This window comes from Gymnodraco acuticeps, unplaced genomic scaffold (assembly GCF_902827175.1).
Source record: "Gymnodraco acuticeps unplaced genomic scaffold, fGymAcu1.1, whole genome shotgun sequence".
NCBI classification, from domain to species: Eukaryota; Metazoa; Chordata; class Actinopteri; order Perciformes; family Bathydraconidae; genus Gymnodraco; species Gymnodraco acuticeps.
The window spans coordinates 1,311,479-1,339,261 of NW_022992336.1; the positions used below are offsets into that span (position 1 = coordinate 1,311,479).

General features: G+C 43.0%; 1 long non-coding RNA gene across 1 annotated transcript in view; it reads right to left on the reverse strand.

Annotated features, from left to right (window-relative positions):
• The window catches only part of LOC117541459, a 122,878-nt gene that overhangs the window by 33,149 nt on the left and 61,946 nt on the right, over positions 1 to 27,783 (reverse strand). The window contains exons 3-4 of the long non-coding RNA XR_004568317.1: positions 17,175 to 17,311; positions 5,006 to 5,084 (exon numbers count right to left, since the gene is read on the reverse strand). This is a non-coding gene — a long non-coding RNA (uncharacterized LOC117541459). The remainder of the gene's footprint in view (positions 1 to 5,005; positions 5,085 to 17,174; positions 17,312 to 27,783) is intronic.

Below are 27,783 nucleotides of genomic sequence, written 5' to 3' on the forward strand. Positions count from 1 at the left end.
TATGAAATCCGGAAAACATTTGTGTACCTTGTGTGCATCTAGTGGTTAAAGCACGTTATTGAATTATTGTGTTTGATTAAAAAAATATTAAGAGTACATACTTTCATAGGGGGAAAGTATAAATATAGAAATATAGAATATAAAAAATCAAGAAGATACTATAAAGTGATCTCTACAATAAAACAGTTTAGTGCAGCATGTACAACGATATTAATAGGAGGAGGTGCAAAACAGAAAAACGAATTAATCTTTATTTAAACATTAAATAACAGATTAAGGTCTTCTTTTAAATAAGAAAAACACTTTGGGGGTATCTATCTACAGATAAATATTAAGCCTGACAAAGTACTTAACGTCTAATATATTGCTTTCCTGCAATGTTAACTATGTTGAAGCACTTATTTTAACTGATATTATACATCGTGCACAGCACGATGAATTATACTCGTATGTATGTAGATAGAATAAGAAATGTGCAGAATATGACAGTTTAATGGTGGAGGTACACACATATTGATAGATGTCTTGTAATGCACTGTTGAGGAACCTGTGACCCAAGTGTTTCATTCATTGCATAACTACACCGTAGTTGTGTATATGATATGTCAATACACCTTTGAAAATGTTGAAAGGGATGTGCAAAATAGCCATAATATACAGTCTTTAATTAACTATTAGTAGAGAATAACGAGTAATGAATATACTTTATTACTCGTTTCCATTCATGTCAATTGCAGATACATGTTTAGTCTTCTCAAGCACCAACTATCAAATATCTCTCCTGATTGTTGGCACTTGACAATCACCTCCCCTGAATTTTACTCAGGTGTAACTAAAGTCTGATTTAAGGGTTGTTTATATTTCACATAATTAATCAGAATCTGCAAAGTAACTCAAATAAATGCAGTGGAGTAAAAATACCAGGTTAACCTCTGAATTGTAGTGGAGTAGAATTACAAAGTAACAATGAGCTGTCATGTGGGTATATATAGCGATTTTCACCCATTTATTAATTATAATAAATAATATATAAGAGTTTTACATTTGATAACGCCAATGTGTTTAATACTGGCAACTTCTAATTGTGGGAAAAACGAAAACGTTCAGTCGAGACGTCCCATAGAACATTTGGCGAAACACAATAGCCAGCATCCAGCATGTGTAGTTCTGGGGGGGGCGTTCGATTCCAGTTTTGGATAGTCTGGCGTGGTTTCGTTCCATTTCACACAGCTGTTTGACGCTCTGCGTAACCTTACGGGGGACTGTAGTCCTAAACGATAGCTGGGGATTATGGGTAGTGTAGTGTCTTCGGCCATCCTAAACTCAGAAAGGTTGACAATCGCAATGACGCTCGAAATGTCCCTACGTCTGTTTCCGGATATTTTATTTTGAAATTCAGTCCCTGACGGACGCCAAAAAAGCCCGAGATTATGGAATTAAACCAATAAATAAAAGCAAGGATAATTGTGTGTTATTGGTGAGTAAATAACAGTGTGTTATTTTGAAAAGAATAACAAATTAGAAAAAAAAAAATATTTAAAAAATACAGATTTCCGTATTCTGAGGCTCTGAGCCCCATTTATTTTCCTCACAGACGGCAACAAAAGTCCAAAATTATACGATTTAAAATAAAAGCAATAATTGTGGCTTGATATTGAGTAAGAACATGTTTTTATGAACCACATAGCTTCAGGTCTTCCTCGACCCGACCGGAGAAAAAGACGTGCTGCAGGCAGTAGAAATACATTGCTTTTAAAATCGTGCTGTGCAACACGAAAAAAAGGGGCACATCGTGTTGGGGAACACGAATCAATAGATTAAAAATCGTGTTGGTGAACACGAAATGCCGTGAGACTGGGTTGTGTAGGGCTGTGGCTCAGCAAGCGGCTCGGGTCACTAACATGTCAAAGATCTGAAACAGGATAAAACAATAAAAAAAGTGAAGGCACAGAGCTGATAGAGGTGCATAGGTGCTTGTTGCCATCAGTGTTGGTGTAGTTTTGTCGAACATGGAGAATACGAATATATCTGGTTTAGAGTTTCATTACTTTTTTTGGGGTGGTTTTGGCGCAGTGGTTAGAGCGTTGATCATCAGATCAAGGGACGTTGGTGAACTCCAGTTCGAAAACCCGCCTCAGCCGCCATAGCGTCAGGTCGTTGTGTCCTTGGGCAAGACACTTTACCCGCATTTGCTCCTGTGGGTAATGTCCACAGTAATGGCTCTTACATGTCTAATATGTGTAATGTCTACTTGTAAAGCGCTTTGAGCACCTGTAAAAGCACTCTAATAAAAAAATGTAATGCATTATTATTACTTTACAATCAGTAATTATGTTATATTGAGTGTTGTGTTTCTTGTAGCAGTGTCAAAGCATATTATTGTAAATGTTTCCTGAAGACTTCTTTGTCTGTGAGGAAAAAATACTTCTAGTCATCCTCCTCTCCACTGCACTTTTCCTTTTTCACTGGCCAAGTTCTTCCAAAATGTTCGTTTTCCTACTTAAATATTCTTAATTGCGTGTCTCACTTTACATTGAGAAAAATATGGCCTAATGCCACATGTTTGAGCTTCAGAAAGAAAACCTGACAGTCGGTCGTCTATTACATGTTACATGTTACTTGTTAGACGCTTTTATCCAAAGCGACTTACAGGAGCAAATATGGGGCGAAGTGTCTTGCCCAGGGACACAACGACATGCTGACTGCAGTGGGGTTGAACCTGTGACCCCTTGATCCGAGCACCAACGCTCTATCCACTGCGCCACACGCCTCCATTGCATACTGCATCTATCTTAAATGTGAAACTTCAGGTAGAATGTGAAACAGTCAGCAGCAGAGCATAAACTAACTTCAGATCACTCAACAAATACCTTGGCTTGACTGGGTCCCAGAGGGCCGGCTTTATAGATTGGTGCAGTGCAGGGGTGAGGACTGGTGACCCCAACAAAGATTGCTTGCTAAGCAAATAGGCAAAGTAACCTGGCTTGGTGTGTGCGCGCATATGTGTGCTTACACTTGTGTACCTTCGCCATATGCTTGTGTATTTGTCTGCAGATGTGCAGTGTGAGCATATCTGCAAGTGTGTATGTGATTGTTTCTATGTATGTGTGTTGGTGTGTGTGCTTGCCTTCTCGCTCATGAGGAGCTGAGAATGTGGTCCCTTGTTGCATTTTCATTGATAATGCCATGCATTGCCACTCTGCATGTTTTAGCTTGGTAATTGAAAGGCCATCTGCGGTCTACTGGGGAGGTTTAGTAAAGGGTAAACTACGAGGCTCATTATTTTAGGAGAGGGCAGCCCTTGGAGGCCAAAAGCAAATTAGTTTGTGTCCAGTTTAACCTTCAGAAAACTCAATTACAGTAGGTAGGGTGGATGCATGTGCCATATTTATGCATGTTCTTTAGGAGTTTGTGCACACTTGCATACATGTTTTAAAACAACAGTAATAAAACAAAGTCAAGCTGACCTGTAGTTCTGGCAGAACAAAAGCAGCTACTACGTTGTCAAACAGACAGTGTTGTCTTAACCAAAACTTGGTACAACAGCACACAAGACACAGAAAATGTATTAGACATAGTGAGTGTGTATGTGCTGGTTTGCCTTTGTAAGTCTGCTAGGTCCATAAACATGGAAACAGACATGACCTGCATGTCTCAGCAGTTTCCTGTGTAAGACGAGCCCTGTGTATGTGTGCGTCCCCATGGTTCTCCTGTCACTCCTCGGCCCTGCACAGCAATGCTCTCCACTCTATTAGTGTCTCAGTGTCTGCACAGCAGCACATGTGTATCTGCCTTTACATATATGTGTGTTTCCATCTGTCTCCTGTCACCAGCAGACCTCTCAGCAACATTAGGACCTGTTAAGATCAAGGGTCATTTCTCGAAAGGTCAAAGTTCACCTTTCAAAAGGTGAAAAGCCACCTGGGTCAGGTCTGGTGTGAGGTGACATTGAACAAGCACACAGCTGAATGCTTGACAACTCACACCTTTGGGAACTTAGAGAACATCCCAAGTGGAAAACAATATTCAATACAAAGACATACCACAGTCCTCTTTTATAGGCAAAGAGACATGGGAAACTGCCCTAAGAGATAAGTGGTTACTAGGGGTGTCACGATTTGACTATAACATTGTTTGAGTCTTGATTTGTATATTCCAACAGAATGTCGGTTTACATTGGGCCCTGACATAATAATATTTGTTCACATACATGCTTTAATTAGCTGCCAAATAGTTGCTAAATTGCACCGCAGCTGCTAAATAATGTGTTTACTAGAGGGATATTAGAAGAACAATAAACATTTAAGTACAAAGAATGAGGGAGAGCCCCTTGAGAAATTACTAATTTAGAAATGTCTAGTGTCGGTCTGTATTGAAAAGAAGACTTGAAAAGAGAGGAAGTCCAAGTTCACCCTGGCATTAAGAATAGGGGCTGCGCGGCTTACAATCACAGACATCCTTTAACATCCACACACAAACACACCCGCACCCTTGCACTTACAAACTTGCACAGCAGCACACACTGACAAATATCTCGCCCAAGTACAAAGTCAACCCATTCAACCAGTACGGCAGTTAAAAACAAAGTTTTTCCCTCCAGCAAAACTCAAGCCTGACCATAATTGAGTCTGTGCTTTCAAGTGATTTTATTGAATTCCCCTTCACTGCTGTATTTGTATTGTTTTTACTTTGTTTTTTTCTATACTGCCGCACTATGTTTTATTGTGTGTGTTTTAATGTCTGATACCTTGGGAAGATGGGGAAATAAATGTCATCATGCACTGATACATTCTTTTTCTTCTTGTTCTATTTTGGAGCATAGTGATGACATTTGCTGCTTCCCCTGCTCGGATATATACAGTGCTAAGATATGGTTATGGCAATTAAACTGCAGGGCTTAGAACTAGTGTAATTACTTATCTCAAATCTGATCAAAGCAAAAACATAACCAGATTAACCATTAATGACCATCCATAACTACAAAACAGGCATGTGCTATACTCACATTTTGTCTACATTGGTCCTTCATCATTGGTGGTTATAGCTGCACAGCCATGGGTAGTGGTGGGTTGGAAATAATGTATCTATAACAGATGAAATAAAAGAAAGCATGAATAGATATGTGCTATACAAATACCCTGACAATTCTCCTACGCATCAATATATTAACCATAGCTCAAATGAACATTCATATGGATAAACAACATTACAAACAGGATACACTGCCAAGGACACATGATACACACAAATACACATAACTTAGACAGACATAATGATGGCTAATATAAGGCTCTGAGTAGATGTTATCACAAAATAAGTAATGATAAAGCCGAGAGGCACTCCTGCTGCTTCTCTTCTTCTGTATTGCATTGGCAGAAAATGAACCTTGGTTGTCAAGGAACATTTCTGTATAGTTTGGGATCCTTTTGTTGAATTGACAAAAGCCAGCGGTGCACGCGGTTATCAACAGTCGACAGTTATGTTCACACTCACAGTAATCGTCAAAAAATTTCAATCATAGCATCCTCTATTTCCCAACAGTGCCTGTAGAACACTCCCTCCTTGTGTGTGTCTATTTTTCTGACCTGTTACCATTTCAATAATATCCATTGATAGAATGGTATAATATAGACACAGAAGAGTGTACTGGGTATATGATTGGTTTAACAATAGTATGGCTACTACCTCTGCCTCATTTGTCCATAAGCAGTATCTCTGAGAAATGGTTTAAACATGTTGTGATCGTTCCTTGATAGTCCAGATAGGTATTGTTTTTACCCTGAACTTCCCTCATCGCAAAAACTGTGAATTTCCCCTTAGCCCACACACGCATAAACCCCTTAAACCCCAGTTTGTGCGTGAGTGTGTGAGAGTGTGGGTCTGCATATGTATGAATGTGTGTCCATCTTCTATCCAGTTGAACAGGATGTAGGAGGTTAAAGGAGAGGGTCAAAGGTCAAAGCCTGACTAAATAAATACCAGATACTCTTTTGGACGACACACACAAACACACAGCTTCCCGACTATAAGGGTTGTTATTTTTGAAAAGTCTGGACAGTCTCTTCCTCTGTGACCCCCTTAGGCTGTGCACACACCTTCACCTATACAAAAACACACACTTGAACGTGCTCTCTTTTCCTCCCTGTCAGACTGGCCCTCACACACCCCACCCTACCCTACCCTACCCTCACACACACACACACACACACACACACACACACACACACACACACACCACACACACACACACACACACACACCACACACACACACACACACACACACACACCACACACACACACACACACACACACACACACACACACACACACAAATAATGTCCAAGCCTGGGCGCTTGTCCCTCTGACAGGCTATCAGTCAGGAAACAGAGGGGAGAAAAGGAGACGAGAGCAAAGGCGCGAGAGGCAGGGTGGCTAGATTTAGCCTGTCAGTCACAAAAGGTCAAGGGTCGCACTGGAAACCCATTGACATAAATGCACATATGCATGTGTGCACTCACACGCACACATACAACAGTGTTCATCAAAACAAGGTCAGAAGTGGAGGGCAGACAGCTGGCTAGGTTTACAGAGAGAAAGAGAGAGAGCAGACAGCTGGCTAGTTTTACTAGCGTCTGCCCTTTAAATAGAGACTGGAAGAAAGTTTAAAGAGGGCACAAGTGAATGTTTACAGCAGGGCATAAAGGAGCAAGCACTTATTTCAATTGTTCTAAATGGACTTAATATCGGTAACATGGCCTCTAGAATTCATGAGGGAATAATTTGATCAGCCATAATAGGATTTAATCAGATGAAACTTTTTGTGTTACTATTTTCGCCACAAGCTAAGCCCTTTATTTTGCATCCTTTGTAAAATCGTTAAAACACAAGGAAGGAAATAGGAAAAACTTCTAATTACATGAATCAGTCTGGACCGCGACACGTCAATTCACCTCATGTTTCTGTACTGAATAATCTTCTGTTCACACCCAGGTAATTAGCCCAATAATAACTAGAATTGGTGCAAGAAACCTACTCACAAACAAATGGTCTTATCTACACACATAATCACTAAAACGGCACATACTCCACAAACACAAACAATGTCATGGATTCCGACAGGTAAGGTTATACACGGACAGACTCCCATTTACCACATGGACCGCTGGTCAGGTATTTGTGTTCACAAGCTATGGCCAAGACAAATTAGACCTTTATTGTCTCTGACTGCTGTAGAATGTGGCTATGAGGGGAGAGATAAAGGAGTTGGGGTCAGGTGGTGAGAGAGGGTGAAGAAGTGTGTAGTAATAACGGTTTTAGAGGTTGATTCCCAGAATGGGCTTCGGTTATCATGGACCTTTTGCAGCGACGGTTACATTTTTCTCTTGTTTTCATTTGGTGTTGTTTGAGTCTGTGAAGGTCTTATCTTTAACAGATTCTACATATGATTGCAGAATCTAAAGGCAACAGGACTTATGTTGGTGTGGGATGCGTTCTGGTTTCTATGGTGGGTTAACCATTGACATTGGAGCAGGCTTTGGTTGAATACAGGCACACAGTCCACGATGAAAGCAAAAGAAGTAGAACCCATTGGCTGAAATTGCATTCCCTGAATCCATTGGCTATCAAATGACAATTTAGCTTTTTATTAGCTCACAATTAGCTTGTTCACTGGCCTATTTGAAACTATCCTCTTGTAGACATCCTGTCACTACTACTCCTTTCTCGCATCTCTAGTTGCGAATCGGACTGTAAACAAAAAGCAGTGAATGGAAAGGGAAGTCTGCTGGCTACTCAGGAATCCCAGAAAATTGTCCCTGGCTCTTAGAGGCTTAACGTTATTTTTTAATTATTTGTTTAGTAAAGCTAAATATCCCTGTTTGACACTGATATGCCCCGAATAGACCGACTTGACAGATGATTTGAACAGAACATTGTAAACTCTTCATACTGTAAAGTAAGTACTGTTTGAATCACTACTATGGAATATACATTGGGTAGCAAAATGTAATTTGTATGAAAATGTCCTGTAAGCCACTTTGCATTTGTTGGTCTTCCCAATAGAGTTTGTTTTGATGGAAAACCACTTTCACCTGCAGAGACCCCACATGGGGCCACAAGCCCCCAGGCTAAAAAAAAGTCTAAGTAATGTGATCAATCAGTGCAACACAAAGAGGGAGGCCAGACTGAACAACATGGGTGGTCAAGGTAGAGCAGCCAGGTGGGTCAAAAAGGAGGACCCGAGGAAAGGAGAATGGAGTAGAGCATGTGGTCAACACAGCGGGAAACACAGTGGTCATTTCACCCATGGACACACACATATACACACCAATTGATAGACTTACTGATAAAATGAAAGATGCATGGTTAGCCAAACATGGAGACAAACAGCGAGACCGGCCAGAAGCCAGATGAACAGATAGGGATGCATGCAAGGCTAAAGTCACACACAGAGACACACACAAACAAAGACCGACAAACTAGTCAACCTGGCCAGACAGGCTGAGTTTGCCTTGCCTGTGGGGATGATCAAGGGTAGGCTGCGATACCCAGTGATTTGTCTTATTAATGTTGCACTGTCTAGGTCATAGAAATGACTTATTTCTTACATCTCATGTAAGAGTAATGCTTTCCTTGTGATTTTATATTATCATCTCATCCCCCAACCCACCATTGATCATGTGTGTCTAGGAGAGGTGAATAATAAGTGAAGGTGTGTGTGTTTAAAAATTCAACAGAACATTAAACCGTATAAAAGTCGACATATTCGATGCAATGTAGGTATAGAATAGATATGAGGTGGATGTGAAAAAAATCAAGGGTTAATATATCATTTGCAAGATCACTTGTATTTTTTATAAGGTTGTGTCAAGTATACTAAAAAAGCCATTCATCTAATAAGTAATTTCATCGCTCATGCAGCCTTCAAGCCTGTGTGGGACTACTTTCAATGCCGCACCTGCCCGCAACACAGTTTCTAATAAAACATGGCCCCATCCCACAGGACACATAAGACACATAGCATTATGGATGTTTTTAATCTAAATAAATGCGAATACAGTTGCTTAGTTGTTTGTTAGATGAAAAGTTAGAGGCAGAAGTAAAACATGAATAACAGCTTGCACTAGCTTAAGGCTATTGGAAGTAAAAATGCATAACAATAATGTTGCATCATGTCCTTGGTTCTCTAAGTCCATGTTGTTTCCAATTGTAATAAATACAAATGAGAGCTTAGACCATCAGATGTCAGATCAACTTGTTAGTCTTACTGCAATGAAAACCTCACAATATTTTATGAGATTGTGATGAATACACTAAATACAGAAAGCAATGCTAGACCCATTAATAATAGTTATATAACAAAAGTAACCTACCCCAACAATTCCATAAAAAGTCATAGAAAACACATTTTATTACCCAAACAAATGCATTTTCTCTAAGCTGAATAGAGAGTGAAGGCCAGTTTAACAGGGTTAGTATACTTAGCTAGCACGCAACTTACATTTGTGCATTGGCTGTTTTTAGGCAAATAAACACAGATGGAATGCAATGATGTGAAACGATTATTTTCTTTACTGTCTGTTTGAACACCCCTTATTGTATATTATATATATACTTATATGTTTAATGAAGTGCCAAATGTGTTCTATTAACCACTTTGTGTATGGGTGTATTCATCCAATGTGTCATATTTATGGCTTCATATTTGCCAATAAAATATGTTTTATGCTGTTTGCCTTGAATGTGACAAAACTCTTACGGCCCGTCCACACAGCGGCGTGCGTTGACGCTTGCCGGCGGGCGTGTCTGACACTCGACCAACAACCAATCACATGAATCTCCCGCCCCTGACACACAAGCAGCGGTTTGATTGGCTATGAGCTTGTACTGGCATATGATTCGATTGGCTGACGCTTCTGTCGAGGCGTCCAAAGGTTGAACATTGCTCAACTTTTGCAGTGAGCCACGCCAGCAACGCTCCGCGTTGCTTCCCACAATGCAGTTCGGCTAAAAGTGACGTCACCCCATTCAAAGTGAATGGGCAGAAGCGTTGGAAGCTTCAACGCACGCCGCTGTGTGGACGGGCCGTTACAATCGCTTCTAGTGTTCTTGCTTGTGTAACGGTTTACCTCTGCTCAAAGATGTCCTTATTCTGTATGTCTGATTTAGTCTAAATCCATTTATATTCCCAGTAATGAGATATTTCCAACATCTAACATACTTTCTGCACAGCTGCTCCATCAGAGACCTAAAGTACCAGAGTACAATGGCTACTGGCTAGAGCACTGTTATCTGTGTATTCATGTTTGACTGAGCCAGACTATAATAGTGCGTTATTACGATGTGGTGTGACAATCCAATCTGATGGCAGTAAAAGCTCCACCCAACCACACTAGGAGTGGAAAGATTTCATGCAAACAGCGTTTCTCTTGCTAAACCAAGCAAGGGGAAACAACGCTTTGCACAATGGCTCTGTTGTATTATTAGCCCCGCAGAGGAAGCTCCAATTGTCGGATCAGACTCCAAAAAAAAGAGTCAAGTTAGTCTGGGAAAATATCAGCTTCCTGTCCATGACTTCAGGGTTTAGCCTGAGTAAGCGTTTGCTTCTGCCTTTCTCATGCTTCACACACTTTATGACCTGGTTCTCCTCTCTCTCTCTCTCTCTCTCTCTCTCTCTCTCTCTCTCTCTCTCTCTCTCTCTCTCTCTCTCTCTCTCTCTCTCTCTCTCTCTCTCTCTCTCTCTCTCTCTCTCTCTCTCTCTCTCTCACTCCACAGTTATTTGGCTGTCTCCTTGTTTACTCAGATTAAAATTGTCAGGGAAAGCCAAGTGAGTTTAAACAAACACATGCGCACACAGGCATACACCAATCACAATTGGCTGGCATCAAGGCACCACATCACATCATTGCTAAAACACCAACAGCACCAGTATCTGATTCTCATACACCACACCAGAGATTATCGCTTTAAATTATGCTGACATAAATAAATCCTTCAAATCTGTGTGCGTGTGTGTGTGTGTGTGTGTGTGTGTGTGTGTGTGTGTGTGTGTGTGTGTGTGTGTGTGTGTGTGTGTGTGTGTGTGTGTGTGTGTGTGTGTGTGTGTGTGTGTATGGCAGATGAGACGAAGAAGGAGTGATAGTGAAATGAGAGTCAGACTGTACTTCATTTGTTATCGTTATTATTTGCTCTAATGGTCAGATATGGTTTCCCAGGAGCACTTTGTTGCCTCTAACACTCAGTGGGAGCAACAAGCTCTCAGTAATAAGGGCTAGAGAGGGGAAATACCAGGATAACTCCTCCAACTTATCTGGTTGGTAGCCAGCCTGTATCTCCCTGGGGCAGCACACACTGTCTGTCTGACCTCAACTGAACTGAACTCATCTGCAACAGTAGTCTCACTGCTGATGATGTGGAGCTGCAAGCGAGCTAAAGAGTGCAACAGAGCAAAAGAGGAGGGGGAGCAAGATAAACCAATTCCCTTTACATGCGTCTGGTGAAAAGGCATAACTCAAGTCACCCCCTACATTTCATTGCAGTAACTAATGCAGGAATTACTCGCAACACAAAAGCTAACATATTCCCAAACCTGATTGAGAATACCTTTCAGAAGAATGTGTCTTTAAAAGCACATTGTAACTTACATAAAAATAAGCATAGCATTTTTTTTTGTATGCGTTACTTCTGTCTTGCTGAGAGTAATATGAGAGGATTGATTTCAAATTCAAAACTGCATGCTGAATATAAAGCTACATTCAAGAGATAGTTGGCTTAGCTTAGCATAAAGACTGCTAAACACTAGCCAAAGCAGAGATCCAAATGTGTTGATAACAAAAGATTAGTTTGTAAATAGTTCACCTTCTCCTTCCCTCTCTTTGACTCTTTCAAACACATATTAGGGTTAGTTTGGATGATGGAATCTGAAGAGACAGAAACAAAGACAAAGGGATAGTAAACAATCAGAGTGAAATCCATGTGAAAAAGAAACACGAAGGGAAACAAAAACATTTCAGATCTAAAGTTGGGGAATAAAAAACGACAGCATGGACTGATGGAAGGGGCAAGGAGGGAGAGATAAAAAGGGCAGGAAATAGAGGGATAAACACAAGAAAGGCAAAAAGAGAGTGGGTGCTCATTCACTCCCACTCTCTTAGGCATAGCAAGACAAAGTGAGGGAAATGATGGATTTGGCATCAGGGAGCAAAGGTAGAGAAAGAGTGAGATGAGTTTGGAAAAAGGGTTCAGCAAAGGCCTAGGATCCAATCAAAAGACTGTTTTTGATTCTGTTTTTGATTTCACCTAAAATAATGTTTCAATAGTTCCTTGGTTATAGCTAAGTACTAACCTTGGTCTTTGAATGGGAACTCGTTTTGAGCAGAACACTTCTCTGTGGCCCCAGATGAACTGTGCAAACTCCCTGCAGCTGTAGCTGGGGAACCAACAAGCGTGGCTGGATTAGCTATCCTGGTCTAACCCCCGTGAAGAATCATTCACACTTTTTGAAAATGTGGTTCAGAGCCAGATGCTTTATTGTTTAACATTGCTTGAGACATTTGAAACCTAAATGTTAGTTGCATAATTATTTAGTCAGGGGCCTCGCTTCAGTGGACCACATTATTTGTGAAATCTGAAGAATGTTTTGTTTGGTTTGGAATAATTTAGGTTAAAATTACTAAATAAATCATTCAGGAGACACAACAACCAGAAAGTCAGATGTTTTTGGACTGACCCATCTACCCAGACCTCCTTATGCAGATTTTAAAGTATATAAATGGAAACTTGCTGTATGAGGACATACAAATGGTTTATGAGAACATCCAACTGAATCCTAAGTTTTGCATGGGTTTTAGTGCCAAATATACATGGAATGTATTTAACTATGAATGCTTTTTGGAGGTTGTGGCATTAATACTGAATATTCAAACACAGCATTTATCATTTATATTATTTTCTATTTATTAGCCATTTTGTAGATCTTAAACATGGTGCAATATATTATTTCCTATTCTATCATTTGCATCCTGAGTAGATACAAATTGAAGCCCAGAAAGTCTTTCTCAAACTTTTTAACATTTGTTTTGAAAAGCTGTCTTTTTTGACAGCTTGCTGTCGATTTGGGGGATATAATTCACCTTGAAAACTCAGACATAATGCTATGGGACACTGATGCAAACGTCAGTAGGAGTAGCAACAGTCATAAATATAGGATATTATACTGTAGCAAATTTGACTGAAACTTCAGCTCCGTCCACAGTAATTCTCAAAAGAAATAAAATATTGATTAAAACCGATGTAGCGAGTTTGAGTTGTACAAAAACAGAAAAACAGTGAGTTCTACAGACTGTGCGAGGTCTCAGTGGTAGCTGTGTTTACCAGAACTGAGCAAGAGGAACCATCAAAAAAAGAAACGGCACACAGTACTGTATGGACACGCTTTGTTTCCATCGCATACAGTGTTCCAAGTTCATATTAAATGCATACAGTGAAACTAGCATATGTGTAAAATTCCTCAGAGACAGAATTGTTTTTCATACGCAGTACAACAATACTAACAGCAGCTGAGTCTGTACATTTCCTGTGAGCACATGAACATGCATAACTTTCTCAAACACAAATATGAAGTCTGCTCCAAAACACAAACTCGCATACATGAAATCTGTAACACATTCATATCTAAACCTGCATGTATCAAGCTTTTCATAAAACTCATACATTTATACATTAGTCTCTCACATGAACACACGTGCAGTGCGGCTGTCTGCCTCCCACATGCAGTGTTTGTGACGCATAGGAAAAGTCATTAGACCCGCACTTCCTCTCCAAACAGAAGAGAAAGAAGTAAAGAGCGTCTTACATGAAACACACAGGAAATGTGTGGGTGACTGACTGGATGTGTGTGTGCGTGCATGTGCGTGTGTGTGTGTGTGTTGTGTGTGTGTGTGTGTGTGTGTGTGTGTGTGTGTGTGTGTGTGTGTGTGTCTGTGTGTGTGCGTGTATGTATGATTGTGAGTGTATTGGTCTGAAGTTCTGCCCCCAAGGCTGGAGACCAACGGCTTGTAATTGCTCGCCTTTGATTGCTTTCATTGAGTAGACTACAGACACAATTACAGCCAATTAGAACACACAGCTCATGGTCAGCCTGCTCAGCACACACATTTGTTCTAGTGGGTTCAGCATTTGTCCAAATCCTATACCCCTTACTTTCAGAGAAACATTTGACTTGAGAGTAACCACTATAATTATGTATATATTATGTATTCTTTGGAAACCTTTATATTTTAACATTTGCACCAACGTTGGATGTGCATTGTAAAACTATCCCACATTTCACTAAACTTAATTATTATAACAGCCTACCAGATTCGATTAAAAGCGATATTATGAAAAGTATTATGAATAAAATATTACTGTAGGAATGATTTGTTAAGCTTTAAAGAAAAACACATAACAATTATGGCTTGTATCTCTAATATTTTAGTTGCTGCATCATGCTGGATGTGTTTTGACACAAGCATGTATTTGGCTTCAACTGAAGTTTCATTTCCCCCTTTATAAGGTACAAACAGTTGGAGCTTCTGCTTTTTATGGTTGTAATTGTGTAATGTGTGTGCGTGTGCGTGTGTGTGTGTGTGTGTGTGTGTGTGTGTGTGTGTGTGTGTGTGTGGTGGGGGTGTGTGTGTCTCTCTATATACAGTACAGGAGATCTAATTTGGCATAACATCCAAACCAGCTATTCCTTGTGTTTCTGACTGTGCGTGGGTGCACACACGTGTCATTCTCTTGCCTGTCATACTGTAGGTGTGTCTGGATATGAATGTATTGTTTATGGTTGTTCATTTAGTGTGGGTGTGTGTGTGTGTGTGTGTGTGTGTGTGTGTGTGTGTGTGTGTGTGTGTGTGTGTGTGTGTGTGTGTGTGTGTGTGTGTGTGTCTGTGTGTGTGTGTGTGTGTGTGTAGTCTTCTACAAATTGGCATATAGTCAATTAAAAGTAGAAGGGCAATCGAAGAGCACAGACCTCCACCAAGGCCATTTCCATAAGTGAAAATGAATGGGTGTATCCGCCCCATGATTCGGATCGGTTCCAAAATGTAATGGGTTTTTCCTTGGCGCACGCTCTGCCCTTTCACCAAGTTTCACAAAAATTGGAACAGTAGTTTTCTTTTTTCTGTAATCCTGCTTACAAACTGAAAAATAAACCACCCTAACCATTGGCGGAGCTAATAAATAGACCATAGAGCGAGCTATCGTAACAATGACAGGAAGAGAGGAAAATATTGAAACAGTCAGAGGGTGAATCCTGGGGTTTGAACATCTGCTGAAGCTTCAGGAAGCTCAGTCACTTTATGGCTGAAAGTTGATGTCTTACCTGTCTGCACTAAATCATGCCAACATTTTAACAGAACATCCACACATATATACATGAACACACACACAACAGATAGGTGAAGGACAGCGTTTTAGTGTGAAAGAGTTCTCCTCCTCACACACAGAAACACACAAGTGGATTAATTTTGACACCGCGTCTCCCCGCCTACCTATGAACATCTGTCTCCACAGCAGGATCCAAACTGCTAATAAACATGCAAAGGCAGCTTGCGGGCATCCACACACACACACACACACACACACACACACACACACACACACACACACACACACACACACACACACACACACACACACACACACACACACACACACACACACACACACACACACACACACACACACACACACACACACACACATGATCTTTATTTCTCTCTCCCTGTATCACACATGCACACCTTCTTCAGTTAAAATAGATAAGTACATTTGGCACAGTCTCTATGTGTTACCGGTTGAAGTGTTAATACACACCTGTATCCACAGCCACAGCCATAAGACATCCTCATCTCTTTTTTTATTCACCAGTTTTTTTCACCTTCAGGAGACAGAACTATTCATGTCCAGGCGAATCATGTTCATACTAATCCTTATCTAATAATAAACTGCATCATACAGTACATGTTCTATGAACTAAGACACCTGTTTCCAGTTAGATTCCCTGGGGTTTATCTGTCTTCACTGCTAACAGTAAACAATCTCTTGGATGTTGTTTCTTGGCATGTGAAAAAATAAAAAGTGCTGTTTGTGCACCTCTAAATATTCCACACAGAGTTGGAAGTCCCTCCCACACAGCAGACAAAACATGCAGGTGTTACTAACTGTCGTCTTAGACTTTGGAGCTTAAGGGTTAACCGTTTGCATCGCCCTCTTTAAAGGAACCGTTTTATTCCGTCTTTGAAATAGGTTTGGCGGATGCAGTGTACTGTATGTGTCTGTGTGAATGTGTGTGTGTTACAGGTTGGAGTTCTGTTTATTTAACCTTGAAAAAACGTTTGTGCTCTACCTAAAAGTGCATGACAACTATGTGCTCCACATCCCCATTACGTTTTATTTAACATTTGAAGAGCCCTGGAACATACTTTCTGTTTGAAGGGGATACTGTGGTGAACCATGATAAGGGGAAAGTTCATTGCAAAGTGCAACATCCAAATACCATTAAAGTTAGGCCAAAAACTGCCTAAAAACATTACATTTGTGTTTGACACTTTCAATATTATCTTAACTTTTTATGCACAAACTAACAATCTCTGAGTTTGATTATCAGTCAAACATTTAGAATTTCTAAAACTGTGGTAAGTGTTTAATACTCTTTTGTGGATTTCTGAAATCAATAGGTCAACTTTTCCTGTTTCTAACTGTAAACCACCGAGACACAAGTAGTTTCACGGTTACTTTGTAAACTGTTGCAGTTTGAATGTCAGTGACAGCTGTGTAAAACTGCATAGTTGGGTGCAAAATGAAGGAAGTAACAATGTGTTGCAATTGATTATATCATCCACTTCTGCTTACACATTATCTGTTCACCTTATTATTTATTTTTTCCTAATGTTTTTGTCTGGTAGAAAACACAAGAGGAAATGTTCTTACATTTAATTAAACCGCTGGTATCAGACATTTCCCTAAAACACTGCTAAAACACATGTTTATTCATAATTTGTATGTGCTTTAATGCATTCAATATTACCATCTAATTACATCATACATGCAGGGAACACAGTGGCTGTAATTTAAAAAGGTTATTAGTGTATATTGCCAGTAAAAAAACACATTAGCTTAGTGCCTTACCTTGGCAATCCAATTCCTGTGTACATTCCCATTGTAGGGGTCTGGAGCCAGGGAGGATTCCTCCAGTGTTAATTAAACCATCTGTCTTGGAGAGAATTAAGGTCATGATCTCCCAGACCTCACCACTCCCACACTCCCTGAGAAGAAAAGAGAGAAGAAAAGAGACTTAATGAAGGAATAAAAGGATGAAACGACTTAATGAACCGCCTAACGAGGCCTGCGGCCGTTTAATAAGGGCTTATTAAAGCTTAATTAGAGCAATAATCCAGCTTGTTTGGAGTCAGTCAGTGTTGACTTGTGGCTGATTGTGTTTTTATGGTAACTGCATAAACAAGGAAGCATTGTCATTCCACAGGAAGGAAGACAAGTTCGACAGTGTGTGTGTGGGTTGTTGGGTGCGTGTCGGGTACAACAAAGAGGGATTCTAAAAAATGATTAGGTGAGAGCTTCAGGTGACCTTTCAATTACAAAGAGGTCCTAAAGTCACAATCTGGCCACATGTCGAAGTCCAATTCAAACACTCTCCCACCTCTTTCCTGAACATCACAAAACTGAACCCAAAGCAGTTATAAATCACGTAGTAACCTTTTGGTATGGAAAGTAGGGTAAATGCGGAAGTGCCTTCAATTGCCATTCTCTAATGGCCAGCAGAGGGCAACTGCACTGGGTGCAAAAATAAATCTGATTGTATAAAAATCTATGAAAAATTATTCTACGTCTTTTTAAAGAAGTAGACATTTTACTGAGGAGTTTATGATCTCAACAAAATGTTAATTCCATACAGTATTGTCCCATTTGGAGTGAACTGGATAAAATAGTAAGATATGCTTAAGTGCAAGGCTTCCTTGTGTTTGCCAAGTCGCTGGTGCTCAGTGTGGTTTTCTCATATGATACCTTTCCCTCTTCACAGATCAAGTTCTCAGACCTGATACCAGGAAGTTGCCCTATCAACTGTATAGCTCTAATGATTCAGCTGGCAGACTCCTTTCCTCATTGATTCAAACACAATACACAATGTTTCCTCTATAGACATGATCGTGACTCACATTAGTCAGAGACCAAGCTGCATTGTGCCTGAGGATACATCTGAAGAGAGTGTAAGATATACGGCGTATTTAGGGCTTCAGATTTTCACTATTCACATGGTGATGCCATCACCCCTTAGACGACTGAGTCAACCTCACAGCATGTTGTATCCTACTTGGAATGGGAATGTCAAACTGCTCTCATTACTGTAGCTATCCTCTCTGCCTCGTGGTGATTCATTTGATATCAGTGATTCAGATGCCTTTGTTATAAAGTTAGCAATATCCATTTTTCCTAGCAATGAAAAGGGGTTACTCATCCATCTTCCTGATCATGTGAGAACCCACCAGATGACCCTGTCAACTGAGCCATACAGTATGTTTATGATATGTCTATTCAAATGAATAAGATGGTGGGCAACCTGTGCTCTATTTGCCTTTACAACTGTCCCAGTTTGTGGACAGTAATGGTATGCGGTATGGTTGTGTATTAAAAACCAGCCCACAAACATAATGGCCACAATAAATGCCAAACACGTCCGCCTATGAAGTGTGGCCTGCATGGAGCTCATCGTCTTTATCAGTAGACCCTCATGGTAAGGACTTGTAGATGAAGAGGTGGGCACTTTCTAGGACGCACCAACCCATAACCTTGTAGGTATGATTCAATCTTAAATGCAATCAACATTTGGATCCAGTACCAAGGTTTTATTAGTAGCATGAATAACATATTCAAAATGTACTGACATTTGGTGGGCCTGTTTGGAGAGACTAGCATGCGGCAAAAAGCACAGCTAAGAATGGTAAACTGTCACTTCTTCTACCATAGTTATGCCTTATTATCATATTGTAACTATTTAATCGTAATCTCTCCAAAATTAAAATCTGGAAAATCAAGTTTATCTAAAAACTTGCTTTTACTTTGTGTTTCAAAACAGAAGCGAGGACCCTCTTTGCCCCTTTCTGAGTTGTCTTGGCAAAAGCACACCTAGTGGCCATTAGAGGAACTACAGCCAGGAAGAATGTGCAAATCAGCAGAAACGTAGCATAATATAGTATGGGTAAAAAAATGACTCAAACAGCCTTACATGAACATAAATAAATCCACACACCAACATATGTTTAATTTAATATATACTGTATATTTGTCAGGCAGGCATGTGTTCTTGTCTGATTAAAAGTACTTAAAAGTGGCAGATAGATAGATAGTCACACATTCCAACACACACCACAATGACACATTAACTGGTGCGCATAGCGAGATTTAAGCAATATGACATCACATAGCTGTCAGCTCTCTGTGAAAACACACCATTTTGCTACAGTTGTGTGTGTATGTGCATGCAAGAGTGTGTCTGATTGGCATTTGTTTCCAGTGGCACATCATCTACCACAAATACACACACACACACACTCACACATTTTCTCTCTCTCCTCGGGAAACTGCTGACAGCTAACAAACACACACCTTTCTAGCACTGTGGTCATCATTTCCCACCATGCTGTCACTTTCAGGGTGCTAATCCACCAGAGGAGTTTTGCCTGTAGCACTTTTGGTTTTAGTTAAACACAGCTGAATGTGTCCTGTGAAGCACTTATGGTAGAGGAATTGCTTCTTCCAAGTTTCCCTCATTTATTTCCCAAAATCAAAACCATTTGGAGGGTGGAGAAGTGCTTAGATCCAAACATGATGGGTTTTAGGTTTGTAACCTAGAGCTTTCCAATGTGGTTATGATTTTTCAAATGCTTTGAACCTTCTCGTTTCCCCAGATTTCGAGTTTAATACTGTGCTTCCAGAGTCTTGGAATTATGTCATTTAAACCAAAAGCAGACTTAAGTCATACTCCAGAGGGATATTAACCGATTTTAGAGATTCAAGGGTACACTTGGAATATCACACAGGGATGTGTGACAGCATTTCACAAGGAAGGTTTGAACCCTTGCAGTCACAGTTCATGAACCATGTATCTGGCTAGTGTGCTGCTCAGCTAAAACACTTCAATCCCCTCCATTTATTTCCAGAACGCCAAACAGCTGACAATTTCATGCAGAAGGGCCAACGATGTCCATTGTTGTCATATATCCAGACATGTGTCAATTTTATGTCAGAGGATTAGATATGCCAGTTATTGTTCTACAGCATGAGAATGATGTCAACTTTCCTGCAGGGCCTTCTCTGCGGGATGTAGACAGCAAAGCAGCTGGCAATTCCTGCAAAGATGCCAACACATCACATCATTTACAAAAGTACTTCCTTACTCTTCAGCTCTGTCAGTCGCACCCTGGAGAGTTATAGAGGAAGAAAAGAATGATGTCATATTTCCAACAGCGCTCTAAATCTCAGATATTATTATGCTAATGCTCTGTGCACTGGAGGATGATGATGATGGTGGATAGAGTGGTGGTGATGATGATGGTGCTGGTCAGCGCAGTGGTCATGGTGGTGATGACAATGATGATGTAATCCTCCCTAAAGCCTTTGCCCTTTTATTTTTACAACGAGCACTTTACCAATTCTCTCTGGAAAGTGGTGCAGGGAAAAAAAATCCTCCTCTGATATACTTCTTTTAATTAAAAAAACCCTCCATGACTGGAGGAGTCACTACTTTGTCTAATGTCTCCAGTAATGTATCTATTAATATTAATACCATTAATGTATCATCAATTGGAAGGAAAATTGAGTTTACTTTGAATTATAACATAATGTGTTGGTCTTTCAACGTTCACCAGAAAAGCATATCCCATTATAAAATGTCTCATATTTATACAAAATATGACTCAAACTGTATATCTGAATAGGTAATTATATAATTTGGTCCCATATAATCTACTGAACTTTTTTAGAATATATCACACTTTTTTTGTTAACCCTTTTTTAATCCTGGATATATAGAGTAATACTGTAATAGCAATTAGGGCTGAACGATTAATCGATTTTAAATCGAAATCGCGATTTTAAATGATGCGATTATCAAATCGCAAAGCCTGCGATTTTTTTCTTTTTCTTCTTGTGTGTCAGTCATCCACACCAATTAGAAGTGCTGTGCTCCACATGTACCAGCCATTGTTAACCAATCAGAAGTGGCCCATGATAGAAGGTGATAGACAGATTGATCCAATCACCTGCCAAGTGTTTTTGAAAGTGCCTGCCCTTTCCAAATGGCTTCCAATGGAGCTTTCGATGGTTTGGTGAAACCAACCATCTGAGTCAGGTTAGTAATGCTCAATCACATGTTTCTATTACAGGGTGAATCTTAAACTGAAGCTTGACTTTAAAGCAACCCAACGGAAGTTTCATGTAAGTTTAGTTATTTCACTCGTAGCTCGGGCTGCGGGGGTGCTAGAGACGGGAGCACGATGATACGACCTTCCTAGCCAGAGATATGGCCGCATTTTACAATCCGTTGGGTCGCTTAAAAACAAATATCGCAAATCGAATCGCAATATCTGTCAGAAAAATCGCAATTAGATTATTTCCCCAAATTGTGCAGCCCTAATAGCAATAACAATGTTCTAACTCTTTTTGCAATAGAACATTGTCAAAAAAACAAAAAAATATGTTTCTAAACAACCGACGTGCATACTTATTATCCTTCAGAAATAAATCTGTGCATATTATGTTTGCAGTTTTAAACACATGGTTACCTTTGTGAATTGAAACAAAACAAAACATAAAAACAACAACAACACTACTTGGTTTGGTGTAGTAAAAAAATATGCTTTGGCGTAATTTAAGAAAGTCTGTTTCCTGACTTGAACTATGTAATTTAAAATACGGTATGTCAATGTTAACTTATTGTTTACACGAAAAAAACATTGGTCCCCTGGGTTAAAGTCCTGTGTTTGTGAAACACATGAACCCCAAGCAGTGTAACCCTTTAACTGCCAGCACCACCATTTGGTAGAGCATTTTGTCTCGATATCTTGTTGGAAAAAAAAATGTAAATCCATCTGATTCAGCCAGCTCTACCGTTTGGTTGACATGTTATGCACAAAACAACCTCTAGATGTCACTGTGGTTCGAACAAAAAGCCCTTCAGCTAGCTTCAACTGAGAAAGTTGGCAATGCTAAAAATCACTGCTGAAGAAATCACTCTTTTTGGTCAACTTTTGTAAGGTAACCATATCCTTTTTGACATATTTTAGTGGCAGGGCACTGACTGAACATAATTAGATAACTATAGGTTACTTGCGTAACCCCAGTTCTCAGAGTAACATGAAGTGAGATGTCTCACTATGGGATGCGCCTCATCGCGGAGCAAACAGAAGCATCAATCTCATTACGCCAATCCTGATTGGCTGGAGATCTTGACGTCAGCGTCAGGGAAATCACCCCCTATAAGTAGCTTGCGCCACAACGCATGCGCCATTCAAAATAAGCACCTCTTCTCGCTTCACCATAGCAAGGAGGGCCGTCTGGTGAGACATCTCACTTCATGTTACTCTGAGAACTGGGGTTACGTAAGTAACCTATAGTTCTCATTCGTAACACTCCGTTCGATGTCTCACTATGGGAAATTGTAGCTCCCGTATTGCCAGACGAGCTTATCTCGAAAATCACCAAACCAACCAGAACTTAACAGGTAGAGCTCTGACTCAACCAGGTGCCCAGCACTGCTTGAGTCACACTGGGAGCAGAACGTCCAGCCTGTTAGGAGGAAGACAAAAGTGAGCGGCGAGGACCAGCTCGCCGCTGCACCAATGTCTTTGATGGGAGACATCCTGGACAGAGTCCAGAATGCAGCCAGACTCTGAGTCGAAAGAGCTCGCGGACCCGAGGGTGCCTGCGAACTCTGACTCGTATGAGCCCCAAAGCAATTGCTTCCACAGACCAGTGGGAGAGCCGTTGCTTAGTAACATGCTAAGGGGTTGGTCATTATGACAAAGCACCCTTGATCTGTCCCTGTACGTGCGTGAAGCACGGGCTGGACACGGCAAATCCGGCCGCTGTTCCCCGGAGGAATACAGTGGCGGGGAGGATGCCTTAATGTCAAATGTGGTACCCGAACCGACCGCCTTAAGATAAAGGCAGGGTCAGGCTTCAACCACACTCTGTTTGCCCTGGGGCAAACTGAGTGCATGAAAACTGTACAGATAGTGCATGAGTGCCACTGGCTCGCTTGGCAGCTGCCAGGGTCAGCGTCATGTCACACTGTATTCAGATTGTACCACTCACGGGCCAGGCCCATAGAGCCAAGCGCTCTGGGTGTGGGTGAAAGATCGCCCCCCCCGCTTGGGACAGTATGTCCCTGCGTAGTGGGAGCTGCCATGGCTGCCCGCACAGCAGCTGATATATCTCCGCTAGCCAGTACATAGCTGGCCAGTGCGGAGCTATCAGGATAAGTGTGTGGCGTTGCTCTCTCACTCTGGCCAGAGTTGGGGGTATCAGAGCCAGGGGTGGGAACGCGTACAGAAGGCCCGGGGGCCAATTGTGCGCGAGTGCATCCACGCCTAACGGTGCATTTAGATCGCGCATCGAAAAGAACAGCTGACACTGAGCGTTGTCTTTCGATGCGAACAGATCCACCGCGGCTCTGCCGTAACGCACCCACAGCTGGCTCACAATCCTTGGATGTAGAGTCCAGTCTGCATAAAGTGGTATACCTCTGGACAGTAGATCTGCCCCGAGGTTCCTCACTCCCGGTACGTGAGTCGCTCTCAGAGAGAGGAGACGCCTACCGCTCCATAGGATAAGTTTGCGCGCCAGTGTGTTTAACTGGAGAGAACGCAAACCCCCTTGGCGGTTAATATACGATATTGTGGTCGTATTGTCTGTCCTCACGAGGACATGATGTCCCCTGAGGAAAGGCAGAAAGCGTTTTAGGGTGAGAAACACCGCTAAAAGCTCCAGGTAATTTATGTGCGCCCGCTGGAGGTCTCTGCTCCAGAGACCCCTCACCGGGCTACCTTCATAAATACCTCCCCAACCTGTCAGACATGCGTCCGTGGTGACCACTTTCCGTGAAAGGACAGCACCCATAGGCACACCTCGTACTAGAAAAGTCGGGTGCAGCCAGTGGCGCAGTGCCATTACGCATTTCACAGTAACCATCACTCTCCGCGCGCCATGGGTTAGTTTTAGGGCGGCCACCCAGCGCTGAAACTCCCTCATGTGTAAGCGTCCCGGTCGTACGACCAGGATGGCTGACGCCATGAGCCCCAGCAATCGCAGGCATGATCTGAAGAGAACATGTTTGCGCAGCTGGAAAAGAGCGAGACAAGCTCTGAAAGCTTTCACTCTATCCGCTGACAAGCGAGCTGAAAAGGGCACCGAGTTCAGGTGTAAACCCAGGAAGAGTATAGTCTGCGCGGGGCACAACATGCTCTTCTCTGTGTTTATTATGAAACCCAGGTTGAGCAGGTGCTTTACGAGGACATTTGTCTTCGTAACAGCCTCCTGCTCCGACTGTGCGAGAAGCAGCCAGTCGTCCAGGTAGGTCGCCAGGCGAATACCCTGTTGTCTTAACGGGGCTATCGCGGCTTCCGTACATCGTACAAACACCCTTGGACTGAGAGACAGACCGAAGGGGAGTACTCTGTATTCATAACAGATCCCCTGAAATGCGAATCTCAGATATTTCCTGTGTGGATAATATACTGGGATGTGAAAATACGCATCTTTCAGGTCGACTGATGTGAACCAGTCGTCTTGTCGCACGAGCCGCAGCAGAGATGTGTGAGTGAGCATTCTGAACTTATATCTTTTTAGATATTTGTTCAGAGCCCTCAAATCAAGTATTGGCCGAATTCCGTTCCCTCCCCGTTTGGGAACGAGGAAGTACTTGGAATAGAAGCCGCCCTGACTCTGCTCGGCGGGTACAATAGATATAGCCCTCTTTTCTAGGAGAGAGAGAATCTCTTTCTCCAGAATATGGGCTGACTCTCCTCGGGCCTGCGAATGCAGAATGCCCGAGAAGCGAGGGGGGGTGACAGTGAATTGGAGTCTGTAGCCCCGTGTTACTGTCTTGAAAACCCAAGCAGATGATGTGAGCATCTTCCACTGCATGCTCCTTAGAGCCAGTGGAGATGTCACATCTCTTCCCCTCTGAGTCTCTATTTGTTGTGTTATGGGGCCCTCTAGTGTCTGAACACAGTGGTGCCCCCTTTCGACAATCCCCACCGACACTGCACATGCGCATGACGGTGGTGCCTTCACAACCCCAGCCGGCACTGCGCATGCGCGTGGCGGTGGTGCTTTTAAAACACCAGCCGGCACTGCGCATGCGCGTGACGGTGGTGCCTTCACAGACCCGCCTGTAATCCGCCTTTTGAGAGATGCCGTAGCTGCTCTCAGAAGGGGAACAGTTGACGGGCTGTTTATTGGTTTTATTGTTTTTCTTATAATTTTTTTGAGCTGCGCCCTCGGCCTGAAGCCTGGATGCGTCAGCGGCAAATGTTTAATGACAGAGGAACAAACAGATTTGTGACATGTGTTTTCGCGGACTTGAGGATGGTGTTGAGGCATCTCTCGAGGCGGCGGGAACACATTTAGAGCTGGGGAACCGTGGACTTCCAGCTCTGTCACGGAGGGGAGAATGAGGGGCTGTCACGCCGCTCGCTTCTTCTTCCTCGCCTGCTGGCCGAAATTCTGGGTTGGCTGCGCCTGAGCTGAAGCCGGAACCGGAGATTTTCTGGGCCAGCTCGCCCTCGTCTCCAGCCTGGGCTGGGGACTCGGGGCGGGCTGCGACCACTGCGTTTTCGGTGTTTTAAACCGAGCAGGGTTCAAGGCAGCGGCTGGACCCTTCGAGGGAGGCAGAGGTGGAGTGCCTCGTCCTCCCTCTTTTTCGATTCACACCTCTTTTGCATGGAAGCAAGAGCGGAGCCGAAAATTCCCTCGGGAACGATGGGCATATCCAGCACATCCTCCTTTTCCCGGTCTGGGAGGTTGGTGAGGTTGAGCCATCTCGCTCTTTCCTGCACCACCATGATCCCCATTGCCTTACCTGTGGCCTGGACGGCACAGCGTTGGACACGGAGACAGATGTCTGTGACCGCTGCCATCTCGTCCAGAGTGGCTGCCCCCGGGTTACCCGACAGGTCCTCGCAGAGCTCCGCTTGGTAAGCGGTTAGCAGCGAGGCCACATTCAGGGCCCTGGCGGACAACGCTGCGGCTTTGTAGGACCGTTCAGTCATTGTCGACTGAAATCGGTCCGACTTTGCCGGCAGCGTGGGGTTCCTGCTTGGTGACGGGCGCCCATCCTCGGTAGGAGGTGGGCTGCTACCAGCGGTTCCATGGGCGGCATGCGGAGCAGGCCGAGCTTCTCCATTCCGTCACAGTCTAGGGAGGAGGCACCCTGGATTGGGACCTTGTTGCTGAAGGGCCGGTCTCTCCACGAGACCGACACCTCATCCAACATCTCCGGGAAGACCGGAAGGAGTTGCCTCTTTGTCCGCGCTGCTTGGGGAAAATGTTTCCCTTCGTAGCGGGACCTGGAGGTCTCCTTGGCCATTTCAGGCCACGGGATGTCGAGTCTGGCCGCAGCGCGTTTGCACACGGCCTGCAGGTCCATACTCAGACAGGGCGAAGCTGGTGTGCTATCGTCTGGGAGAGCAGCCCTCGCTCCAGGCTTTGCAGCCTGAGCCGATGACATGAAGATGTCCTCTTCATGTTCATCCGACTCGGACAAGAGGAACACCGAGGCGTCCTCTTCGTCCTCGTCGTAGTGAAGCTCGAGGACATCCTCCGCGGGTGAGACCATGGTGAGGTCTAACTGAGAGCCCCAGCTCGGTAAAGCGTGGGGTCCCGTTCCCGCGTGTCTTGCCGCCACCGGGTCCTGGCCTGCCAGGGCGCGGGAATCCGGTTCTGCGGCCATCTCAGATACTGAGCCCCAGACTGACATGGAGAGGGGTTCACTCTCTGTGGCAGATGTCCCCGCGTCATGACTGCCGGCCGGCAGGTCAGAGGACATGGGGGGTTCCTGCTCCGACAGGCTAGCTTGGCGTGCTAGCCGTCGGCGGAGGCTCTTTACGATGAAGCGGACACAATGTCCGCACGAGCCGGGGTTGTCGATAGCGCCTCGGGCGTGTTCCAGCCCGAGGCAGGACGAGCAGACCTGGTGTGTGTCTGGGCCCGAGATCTTCAACCCGCAGCCGCAAAGTCGAGCCACCGAGTCCCTGACTCCTCTGGTGTGAGGGAGAGGGGCGTCCATCTTGTTCGCCTCGTGGCGTGGAGAGGACCCGCTCTCAACAGGTAGGTTGGGAGAAAAAGAGGTAACCACCCTGTCCTTAATCCGGAGAAAAGGACGGTGTGGGTCTTTTATTCCTGGAGAATACTGACTGGTGTGGCAGTATGCTCCTTTTAATCCTTTCCTCCTCCGTGGGGAAGAGAAAAGAAAAGACTTCCTCGCTACCGTGGTGTCGGTAGTGAGGGAACAAGCTAACGCTAGCTTGAAAAAGTCAGACCTAGCTTACTTTCCGGGGAAAGAGAGCGGCGAGGTCGATTTCAACAATAACTAGCGTTAGTAATTACCGTCTTCCTGCGAAGCAGAAGGAGTAGCCGGCAAGCGCCCGTCGATCGAAATGGATATTTGGGTTCAGTCTGTGGACCGTGAAGCTTGTCCGGCTACCATAGAGATGTGCTCTGA